Raw genomic sequence first — 12,352 nt, 5'->3', positions numbered from 1 at the left:
CCAGCATGTAACACACCCTTCCATGTTGTCAGATTTTAGTCCTGTTCCTTGTTTATGCTTGTTTACACCACTTTGTAAATTTCAGATACTTAATGAATGAAAGATTGAATTTGCATCCTGTAGAAAAAACAAGTTTGGGTACCTATATAAAAATTTGACTGGACTTTGTTTCCTTGCTCAACATTTCAATTTTTCCAGTTTCCTTCAACACCTGGCTAAAAATGCACCAAATTAAAGTTTCCAGTTTTTCCTCCTCTCACCTAAATTGGTGTCACTAACTGAAACTTGATTCCCCAGATTCTTTCTAAGACTCTAAGTTGTCTTAGAGATAAACTTTTTCCCCAGGATATAAACCCTTGTGAATTGTCTTTACAACTTGTTTTAAAAAAACAAAAACAACAAAAAACCCTCAAAAGACTATGTAAGAGCTTCAAGAAACTCAAAGGATCATGTTGTATAATCTTGTAGATTCTGGTCTTCAGAGGGGTGTATATGCAGTGGTCAGACACAAAACTTCTGTATATTTGTTTCCTGAAACTTTTCTGACATCTTTGTGGTCATCAATTGCATTCAAAATTCCAATAAAGAAACTCAAAGAATAAACTGCAATTATTTTGACTTCTGTAGCTGCAGATTTTTGTACACTTACCTGCAATTCAATGTATTGGTTTTCACTTTCATCCAAAAGCACACACACACATAGACACACATATTCTTATTTTGAAAGAGGAGGTATTCAGAAGCTGGCTAAGCAGATAGACAGGCAGGGTCTCAGGGAGAAGAAACACCTGCGGGAACACCTGCACTGCCCCTATTATATAACTAACAATTGGAAATGTGGTTAAGAACATCCTCTTACACCAGGATGTTTTTTTTCACAGGGATTTTTGCGGGTCCTGTCCTTTTTCCCGGGTTAGCACACCCTTTTTTCTGCACAACACTGTCATGGGGGCTATTCGCCCATCTTCTCCCTGAGATCCAGAGTAACTTTTGCCATTCTGATGAATATTCATTTTTCTTCTTGAATTGGGGTTCACTGTGTTGGTCTTTGCACACTGTTTCACAATGTTCTGATAGGTGAGGCATGCTTGAAAGCCTCTAATCCACCATCTTGGGGCAAATGGCCTAGATAATTTTTTCTGGCCAGTTCTTACACAGAAAAGTTGGGAAAGTAAGTAATATTTTAGGATTTGGGAGAACAAATTTCTAGTTCCTGTGACTAGCCTCAGGGGAGAATGAGAGGTCAGAGACAGGAGGGTAGGGGAGAGTCAGAGAGAGCTGCTTTTTAGACCTTTATTTGGGGTATCATTTTCTGAAATGCTATGTGGCTAAATGGCTTAAATAATTTTCCTAATTAACCCTTTCAATATAATGTCATATGAGAAAGCTCAGGAATAAAGATTAAGTCTCTAATCCCATATTTGAAAAAAGATAAGACCTAGACACAAGGCTATGTAATCTGAATCTAAGTTATACTTTTTTAACTACTAAAAATACTTTCTGTATGTATGAGAAAATGTTTTGTGTGTTATTCAACTTGTTGCAAATGTAGGAAAATAGATATATATTTTCCTGAATATATAAAATAGTAATATGATAGATGATTCAGTAATTACTCCTACTTGAATTTTTATAGTACAATTTATAGTTCCAAAGGAAAAAATATGGATTGATAAATACATATAGTGTTTCTTTTTTAGAGGACACCAAAAAAACGACACTCTAATCTTTGCTACTTCGTGCTATAAACATAAGATTTCACTGGCATTAATTGGTCTGCATTTTTTCCTAAGCTGTATTAAGAAGATTTCTCCAGAGAAACAGAGAAACAGAACCAATACAAGGACATATATATATATATATTTTTTCCCCCTAAATATGAGGTGCTTTATCGTAAGAATTGGTTCATATGATTATGAAGTCCCATTATCTGCCATCTGCAAGCTGGAGAGTCACAAAGTTATATGGTAGACGTCTTAGTCAAACCTTAAAGGATTGAGAGCCAGGAAAAACCTATGTTCAGAGCCAAGAGATGATGGATGTCTTACCTCATGCAGAGAGAGCAGATTTCTATTTTTCTGCCTTTCTGATGACCATCAACATTGACAACAACAATCTTCTTTACTCTTTATCCATCTTCAGATTCAAATGCTCTTTTAAAAGAACATTCTCACAAACACACCCAGAAATCATGTTTTACTAACTATTTGGTTATTTCTTTACCCAGTCATGTTGATACATGAAATTAACCATTATATAGGAATTGATTAGAGAACAGTTTGGAATTTATTTCTGAGCTTCAAATTATGGAGAATCATATATTCATTTAATGTGGATCATAATTTTTATATTCTTATACAATTTCAAAGCAATTGAAAAATTACATTTTTTTCTGAAAGTGTCTAAATTATTATAGTAGTTTGTTAAATTAATAACAATATATGAATAATAACATTCTTAACAAAGTTTTTAAATAACTCGTGTATTTAATGGTCACAGATAAGATTAATTCAGGCTATTAATGTATGTATATCTAGGAATGTGATATATTTATTAAAGAAATGCAGCAAAACTACTAGACAGGCAACACATAGGAAATTAGACTAGCCGCCAAAACATAAACATTTTGTTGACCTGTATACTCATTTGTTTCTACTCCTCCTCACATTAGTTAGGGACTGTTGCCTTCCTAGCTTAGGGAAAATTAATGTTACATATTTTTTTTTTTTGAGTTGGAGTCTCACTCTGTCGCCCAGACTGGTGTGCAGTGGCCACTCCCGGCCACCGCAGCCTCGACCTGCTGGGCTCCGGCGATCCTTCCTCCTCAGCCTTCCAAGTAGCCGGAATTACAGGCAAGCGCTACCACACCTGGCTGATTTTTTTATTTATTGTAGAGATGAGGTCTCGCTGCTCAGGTGGGTCTCGAACCTGCGGTCTCAGGCAATCCACTCACCTCAGCCACCCAAAGGCGCAGGATTACAGGCTGAGCCACCAAGCCCTGCTAATGTTACATATTTATATGTCAACATATGACATCTCTTTGACTCTAAAATCACCTTAGCTTTTCTTTTACTATGTTCTTTGACATTGCTATGGTAGTTTAATTCAATAGTCAAGCTTTTAGTCTCCATGGTTACTTTCGCAAATGTAATTTGGTGAGAAGATCAGAGTATCGATCATGGCAGTGCTTGGACATGCAATTTAGCTATTCTCTCCAATGTGTATACTTCATGGCTTGTTTGATAAAGTCCCTTAGAAACTCTTAATTTTATTTACTAATATGAAACTATCTTTAACATAATTTCCTTTTTCAAATACTTGAATTAAAAATAAATTTATTATTAGTATTTTCTCTACTCACTACTAACTGTACTGTTTGTATCAGCTAATGATTATGGATTATTTAAACCTAGTACTAGAAGTGAGAAAAAGGAAATGGTTTTTGAACATTTGAAAAACTGTAGGCATTCAGGCATATTATTTTTAAAAAGACATCAACATTTGTGTGTGTGAATGAAAGGCAGAGGCTATGACTTTTGCAAAATTTCACCATATTATCTCAACTTTTTGAATACTACTAAAAAGAAATTGACATTTAAACTGTGTTTGACTATCTTAATTAACAAAGATTATCTGCTGTAAGATAGAAAAAAATGTACTAGAATACAAATATATTATGTTTGGCAAAGGTATTAATTTATATTTCATATTGAATAAAAATACTTTATGCGTTTTAATATAAGTAATCTAGTATCCATAAGTTAGTGCGACAATTTAAGCTAATATGAGGCATTTTTGTTATAATTATTTTTTAAGTGAATTTGCAGTTCTATATTATAAAATTATATTTTTAGTTCTATGAATAGTAGAGTGCAATTCTGAAGAAGCCATTATTTTTAGTATGAAGATAATAGTGGAAAACTGCTGGGGAGGGGGTGGCACACTTCATCAACAAGGATACGCGCATAATGAACATTTATATACCTAACCCTGAGTTTTACCCCACACTTTTAAAATTGAAAATTAAAAGAAGGGTAATGATGAAACAATAGAGAAAAAAATACAAATATTGAAAATTCTTTTGTTTTTATATTATGTATTTGAGAAAGAATTTCAGTAGCTATTTTTTCATTAAAAAATCAACTTTTTAATATAAAAGTATCTAAAGTTTATAAATTGAGCTTTCAAACTATTAATATTTTGGTTATAAATATAGGCAATGTAGACAATCTATTTTAGGGGGACCTTGATAATATAAATATAGGCAATGTAGACAATCTATTTTAGGGGGACCTTGATCATATGTGTTTATATGCATTTAAACACCTTAAAATTCCTTAAAAGATCAGTATCATAATAGCTTGTTTAAGCTTCCTGAAATATTTTAATCTATATTCATAAATGCAACATATCTTTGTTTTAAGCTGTTGAAGTACTTATCCGAAGACAGAAAAATTCAAAATATTAGTCAACTTTATTTTATTTATATATTTATTTATTTGAGTTGGGGCCTTACTCTGTCATTTCGGATAGAGTGCAGTGGCACATCATAGCTTACTGCAGTTTTGACCTCCTATACTCAGGTGATCCTTCTGCCTTAGCCTAATGAGACCACAGGTGTGCATTAACATGCTCCGCTATTTTTATTCTATTTTATTTTATTTTTATTTTATTTGGTAGAGATGAGGAGTCACTGTGTTGTCTTGGCTGGTTTCAAACTCCTGTGCCCCCCAAAATCATTCTACCTTGGTTTCCCAAGGTGCTTACCGGCATGAGCCACCATATCTGAACCAATTAGCAACATTAATAAGTACAACATATTAAAATTATATATTCAATGGCCAGTTTTTTTAGCATTAAAAGTTGTTTATAAATTTTGTCTTATTTTCTTTTATTTTTCTGCATGCAATTTTAAATCTAACAATTGTACTGTCTAAATTAGAATCTCAAGCCAATTATGATTGAAGTTCTAAGACATTGGATCTGTTGATCAAAACATTTTAAATATTATCCCTCAGTTTAATACCAAAAAGAAATGCTGCTACAGATGTTATTTACCACATAATTTATGTGTCAACTATAAAGCACCCTGATTTTGAAAGCACACGTTCTTCACTAGGCAGAACAGATTTGTTCTTTCAAGCTATATATTACCTCCCAAACTAAATTTATCATCTCAAAAACTAAAGTTAGTAAAAGGCACTGATGGATATAAGCCAGATATTTGACTCTCTAAGACTAGGAGGTAATTCTGTCCTCTCCACTCTCAGTAAACTGACATAGACAGTAAAACAATTAGCATAGTATGAACATAGAATCTACTTTCTATTACATCTTCCTTTTTTTAAAAAAAGTATATATTTTTTTACTGGTTACTTTCTGCTTATCATATATTTTATTTCATCTAGCTAACTATTATTTCTCTGCTAGGATTTGGAAGAAATCTAATAAGAAGTGCCCTTTTCTCCCCATCTAGTTTTAGAACCAATTAAATAATAAAAAGGAAAAATCAGTAAACTGACATAAATAGTAAAACAACGAGCACAGTATGAACATAGACTCCTTTCTACTACATCTTCCTTTTTAAAAAAATTATAGATTTTTTTACTGGTAACCTTCTGCTTATCATATATTTTATTTCATCTAGCTAACTATTATTTCTCTGCTAGGGTTTGGAAGAAATCTAATAAGCAGTGCCCTTTTCTTCCCATCTAGTTTTAGAACCAATTAAATAATAAAAAGGAAAAATCAGTTGCAAACTATAACATTAATTACATTCTGGATTGGACTGATAATGAAGTTCCTGGATTAAATATAAGAGTGTTAAGAAAAAATAAAATCCTATCCACTGAACGGAAGCCCCTTGGGCAAAAGGACCCTTAGAGAAACTAGAAAAACTGAACTCCTGGTTATGACGGAAAGGAAAGTTGGACACGTTTCATTATATCCCTTTCCTTTTGGAGTTAAGCACAGCTGACCAGCATTACCTTTGAAATAGAGATCTTAAGACTGACCACTTATGTACCTAGTCCTGAATTTTACCCTAAAAGAATAAGTAAATTATTTTTTAAAAGTCTGAAAAAACAGACTCTGTGTGCCAATAAGGTATCACACTCCATCTTGATTCTGGTATAGCATCACATGCTCTTTGAAAGCAGCCACCTATGAGACTTCCTCTGCATGACAAGGGCCTTGGCTTCCACAATCCCCTTATCTCATTTAGCCCAACCATTGATTTTTATTAACTTCTTAAGTTTTTAGACTAAGCACTTCAACCAATTGCCAGTCAGAAAATTTTTTAATCCATCTTTGACCTGTAAGCCCTCACTTCAAGATATTCTGCCTTTTTTGGCTGAATCTGTGCATACCTTTCATGTATAGATTTACATCTTGTGACTTTTGCTCTCTAAAATATATAAACCAAATTGTAACCTGACTCACATGAGCACACTTTCTTAGGACCTCTTGGCACTGTTCTCCAGGCCATGGTTACTTATATTGGCTCAGAATAAACCTGGTTAAATATTTTATAGAGTTTAACTTTTTCATCAACAATCAATTGGTACCCAAGTGTAGAACCTCAGAGAAGACTGAGGAACCTCTGAATGTGTTACCTGAATTTGAGTTAAGGTACTACCATAAGCCCTTGAACCTCTTCCCCTAATTCCAAGATTCTCCTTGGGTGAAACCGGTAAGTCCTTCTGAATCCCAGACCTCCTGCTTGGTTGAAAATTCTTTGGTTTATTATGAACTAACTTTTCTTTTCCAAGAAAGTTGTGGTTTGGGATCCTAATTTTGAGGTGCATTCTAAAGGGTTTTTTTCATTGCTTGTCTTTCCCCATAATAAATCACTATTGGCTCATCTGTAAATTTGTTCCAAAAGCCAAAGTGTTTTTCACACTTCCTCATCCACAGGTGAATGAGAAACTAAACTTCTCAGCTCCACTACACTGAACTTTAGACTGTAGTTCAGATCCTCCCTCAAAGAAAGAAAAAAGTTAGGAAAGAATCCTTTAAATTAAAAAAAATAAAGATAATAATTCCCGCTGGGCACTCCAGTTGCTCTCATATCACCTTTAATTACAAATAATTTTGTAAGTAGGAAAGTTAAAGGGCATGCCAGAATTTCTAGTACTCCAGCTGGTAACATGTTATGGCCTGTTCTTATGCACATTTTAAAATTGATGCATATAACCGGGCTCGATGGTTCAGCCTGTAATCCCGTGCCTTCAGGAGGCTAGGTGAGTGGAATGCCTGAGCCCGTAGGTGCGAGACCCGCCTGGGCAGCGAGACCTCATCTCTACAATAAATAAAAAAATCAGCCGGGCGTGGTAGTGCATGCCTGTAATTCTGGTTACTCGGAAGGCTGAGGCGGAAGGATCGCCGGAGCCCAGCAGGTCGAGGCTGCGGTGGCCGGGAGCGGCCACAGCACTCCAGTCTGGGCGACAGAGTGAGACTCCAACTCAAAAAATAAATAAATAAATAAAAATAAAATAAAATAAAATTGATGCACAGATTATATCAAGAAAAATTCAACCTGCAATTATCATGCTACATATAGTATCTTAATTTCTCTATTTCTTTATTTTCTACCTGTTTTAAATTTGATGATAATTTTCTTCTTGCGTTAAAATAAAAACCAACATTTATGGTACTACTAATTCAAATTTACTTGGAGTTTTTTTTCTTACACAGTACAGTCAGTTCTAGCTAAAATGAAAACATTGAGAATTTAACTCTAAATTCACTGAATTTTTTAAAGATTATTCATAAAATAAGGTTAAAAAAGAATTATTAAGTAGAATAGAGAGCTATAAAGAACATTATAGATATAAAGATGTATTTTTGGTAAGAGGTTAAAAAGAAATAATAATTTTGCATGAGAAATAATAGTGCATGGTAATTTTTTTGTACTGAAGTAAGATATCTGGCTATTTAAGAAAGAGAAATTCAGGGCAAAACAGAGATTCTAAGCATGTCATAAATAATCTGTGTAAGTTATGATAAGGTTGGTAAAAAGTATATTAATGAAAGAAATTTTGTACTTGATTAAGTTTATTATAATTAAAAGACTAGTCATAGTAGTCTCTCGAGAGATTACACTTTGATATTAAATATACTAATACAAAAGTAAATAATTGGTTATAACAAAATGGTTTCTTATAGTATTGCTTTGCTCTAAATTAAATTGCCAGAGATTTTAATTTTTAGTCCTAAGATCTTTTTCTTTTTCAAACTTCTCAGATTGATATTTCAGAAGTTCAACTTCTGCTGTATGCCATTGCTTTTAGCTTTTTCTCTCTTTGAGAAAGCCTAAAATGGTTACACTCTCCTTCAAATTTTTGTCAGCCCCTAAAACTTTTTTTTCCTTCCAGTTCTAAATCTGTTGTTATGTCCTGATGCTGAAAGTTTTATCTTGTATGTTTAAAAAGGCAATGTTGTCCTCCAATATTTCTTGATTCTATACCCTTGGCTTTTCTAAAGATGTGTAGGGGTCAGGGTACCTCTGAAGATTCACTGAAAAATCAATTCACAAAAGACATAAAGCACTGATTGTACCTACCTTGTTTGACTGTAGGTTGGTTGAATAAAAGACATGTAGATTTGTTTAGAGTGTATACACAGAAATCTTCCAAATAAAAATCCAATGAGCCAAAGGAAAAATTGTTTATTTTATACTCAGGCTCAATAAAGTATGGACAACCATGTAAAAGATGATTGAACAAAAGAGTATAATATAGTGTTAGTAGAGTAAAACTCCTATCTAGATTCTTCTTGACCTTTCTGAGCATGCAGTTTTTCCTTCTCAGTAGGTCTTAATGCCAACAGTCAAACAAGGTAGGTACAATCAGCACTTTATGGCTAGTTCTTGTATAGAAAGGCAGAGGGAAAATTACAGTAATCTTTTTAAGTTTTATGGAAACCTTTGAAATAAAAGGGCTCAACTTTGTGGAAGAGAATCTAGTTTCCATGGTGAACATTGATGAAAAAATGAGTCTGAGAAGCAGAAGGGATGGAGAGGGTCAAAACCAAATCAAACCAAAACAAAACAAAAAACAAAATAAAAACAAACAAACTTTATTTCTGAGGTTTTCATTTGGGGGCACTGTTTTCTGCACTCTAATATTTGCCTACAATTTTTAATACAACCAGAAATCTTAGCATGCTGTTACTGAGTCACATATTATCCTTTTCAAGGTACCAGTTTTCTGGTTTCTTGTTTTATCTATAACATAGTATTCGCACAGTATACTCTGTTCTATAACACGGTATTTCTATAATATGCTTATTCTATAACATAGTATTTTTCTATAACAGTATTTCTTGTTTTTTCTATAACATAGCCTAGGACGCACTCTTTCTGTGACTGATTACGTTCTCTTTTCATCAGATTTGACTTTCAGATGATCCAAATGGGTTTCTCATAAGGAGAAAAAAATTACACTGTAGAAGGTTTTCTTTACCTTTTTGGTAACTAGTCTAAAAAACAAAGATTTTATATTTTATCAAAATAATTCCTGTGTTGCTTTTATTAGATTTTGATTACTTAAAAAACTAAACTTTCAAAAGGTTAATATTTTCACATCCATGTAACTCCATATTGCTTTTGAAGTCTTTTGACTATCACTCCGGTTAAATGAATAACCATTATTTTAAAATGATCTCTGACTCTGTTTTAACTAAATGTTTTGTCTTAAAATATCTCTGATAAATAGTTTCAGAATCAAATCCAAAATCAAGTCTCTGAGTTAGACTTTTTGCTTATCAAAGCTATACAATAAAGTTACCAAAAGTTAATAGAACCATTTTACAGCTTCCAATTAAGTCATGAACTCCAGTATCACCTCCTCCAACCTGATTGTTAAACATCACTTAAGAGAATCCATCCAAGTCAATTGAAAGAGTATCAGGTATTTTAAACAAAACCTTGTGCAGTCATGTAGCATAGCTGTGACTGCTGGGTACAACTATCTCATCTAAAAGGAGGCACTGACTCCTACTGGATCTTACACTTCAGTGCTGATGTCTGGCACCAAACTCAAGTTAACTGAAGCCTCATCTTCAGATCTGGGAGATGATGACAATCAAAATAAACTTATGACATTGGATCAGGCATGTATACAAAGGCATTAACACTCATTTAATAACTTTGCCTCTATCTAAGTTAGTATAATTTGTTTTATGCCTTAATACTAGGTAATTTTAACATTTACTTACCTATGAGTTTTAATTTCATGTCATTGTCAGAAATAGGTAGGACTCATATCTTTATTTGTTTAGAGTATTGTTATTTTTTTGTTTTGTTTTCCAGAAAAATAATTGTTTTCTTTTGAGCTATTTATAGCTTACAAAATTGAGTAAAACAACAAAGATTACCTTGCTCTCTCTACCTGATATCTCCAAAATTTGACCACTGTTTATAATCCCACTGTGCCATATCTGTTTTTCATTGCCAATAGCCTGTTGCCAAAACTATATAAGCGCTCTCCCTCTGGGTCTAAGGTCCACTGTAGGAGAGGAGGGCATGTGAGATTGTAAGAACTGATTTTGAAGGATGGAATTAGTTCAAAACCTCCAAATCAAGCATTGACACATGTAATGCTCACATAGCTGGCAAATTGGGGGATTGTCCTGATTTCTATTCACAATGTGTCCCCTTTCTATTCATCCCAAACAAGAATTTCTTACTTCCCACAGAATTAACATAAAATTGCTAAGGGATATCAAGATAACTGGTGTCAAAGTCTTCTGGTTATAGTTGTTTTCAACTATGAGATTTATGCAGATAGATATATAGTTTTTAAAAATTTTATCAGTCACTTTAGAACAAAGACCACAAAAAAGATTGTAGCATAAAACTCTAAATTTTTTAACTTAAATGTTTTTCACAAAAATACTTATTCTTTTTATAACTATTTGCTACAAGTCTGTAACTAAAACTGAGATTAAAATAACTCAACAAGGAGAATTTATAGATGAGTTGATTTTGTTACCTTGATTTTTGGCTTTTGGTTTTTGGCTCTTATATTGCTTAAAAGGTTTTAAGAATTAATGAATGCTTGCCCACTTCCATTCCTATGTGGCCTAGTACTTGCAAATTGGCTATACTTCTTTTTGTTATAAGTCCCATGGCTATGGTGGTCCCACTGAGGATAGGATTGACACAAGGAAGGTTATCATACCACACCAACAACGACATGAGATAAAATAAAAGTTTGGCACATGAAAATCTTGACCAAAAAGGGAGAGAATGTAGTCCAAAAATAAAATCCTAAGTTCCCCCAGACAACTGAGTGGACCCTCTTTATGCCATGGGAACCCCAGAAAAACCTGAAAAACAAAATTCCAGGCCATGATGGATACATTTTATAATATATCTCTTCCCTTTTGAAGTTTAGGCACAACTGACAAGCTTTAATATTGAAATAGAGATTATAAAACTGACAAAACAGACTCTTTGTGTCTATAGGACACACATTACACCTGACTCTGGTGTAGCATTGCACGCTCTTTGAGGTTGCCAGGCTGTGAGTTCATCTCACAGGCCTTCATAACAAGGGCCTTGGCTTCTACAACTTCTTATCTCAGTGCAAACATTCCTTATATTGACTTCTTAAGTCTCTGGATAAAGCTTAACTCGTTTAACCAATTGTAAGTCAGAAATTGTCCACTGAACTGTAAGCCCTCACTTCAATATATCCTGCCTCAGCTGGGTGCAGTGGCTCAAACGTATAATCCCAGCAAATTGAGAGGCAGAGGTGAAAGGATTACCCAAGTCCTTGGGTTTGAGATCAGCCTTGGTTACTTAGTGAGACCTTGTCTCCACAATAAATCAAAAAATTAGCTGTGCATTGTTACACACACCTGTTACATGAAAGACTGATTTCTGAAGGATCACCTGAGTCCATCAGTTTGAGGCTGTGGTGACCGTGAGTTTGCCACTGCACTCCAGCCTAGGCAACAGAGTGAGACTCCAACAGAAAAAAGAAAGATATCCTGCCTCTTTAGGCTGAAACAATGTACACCTTTCATCTTTCATGTATTGATTTGTGGCTTTGCCAGTAAATCCTTCACAAATACCTCCCTGACATGTATAAAATCCAACTGCAACCCAAGCAGCTCAGGCACACTTTCTCAGCACTTCTTGAGATTGTAACCTGGGCCACGGTTACTTAGATTGGCTCGGACTCAACTTCTTTAAATATTTTACAGAGTTTAGCTTTTCATCAGCAAGAGCTGAGTAGGGTCACTAGCTCTTCATTTGATACTTTTTTTTTTTGAGTTGGAGTCTCACTCTGTCATCCAGACAGGAGTGCAGTGGCACCGTCCCGGCCACCGCAGCCTCGACCTG

The sequence above is a fragment of the Carlito syrichta genome, unplaced genomic scaffold (genome assembly GCF_000164805.1).
Source record: "Carlito syrichta isolate Samal-C Ts95f unplaced genomic scaffold, Tarsius_syrichta-2.0.1 Scaffold287495, whole genome shotgun sequence".
NCBI classification, from domain to species: Eukaryota; Metazoa; Chordata; class Mammalia; order Primates; family Tarsiidae; genus Carlito; species Carlito syrichta.
The sequence above is the reverse complement of the archived record's forward strand: the minus strand, read 5'-3'. Positions refer to the sequence as shown.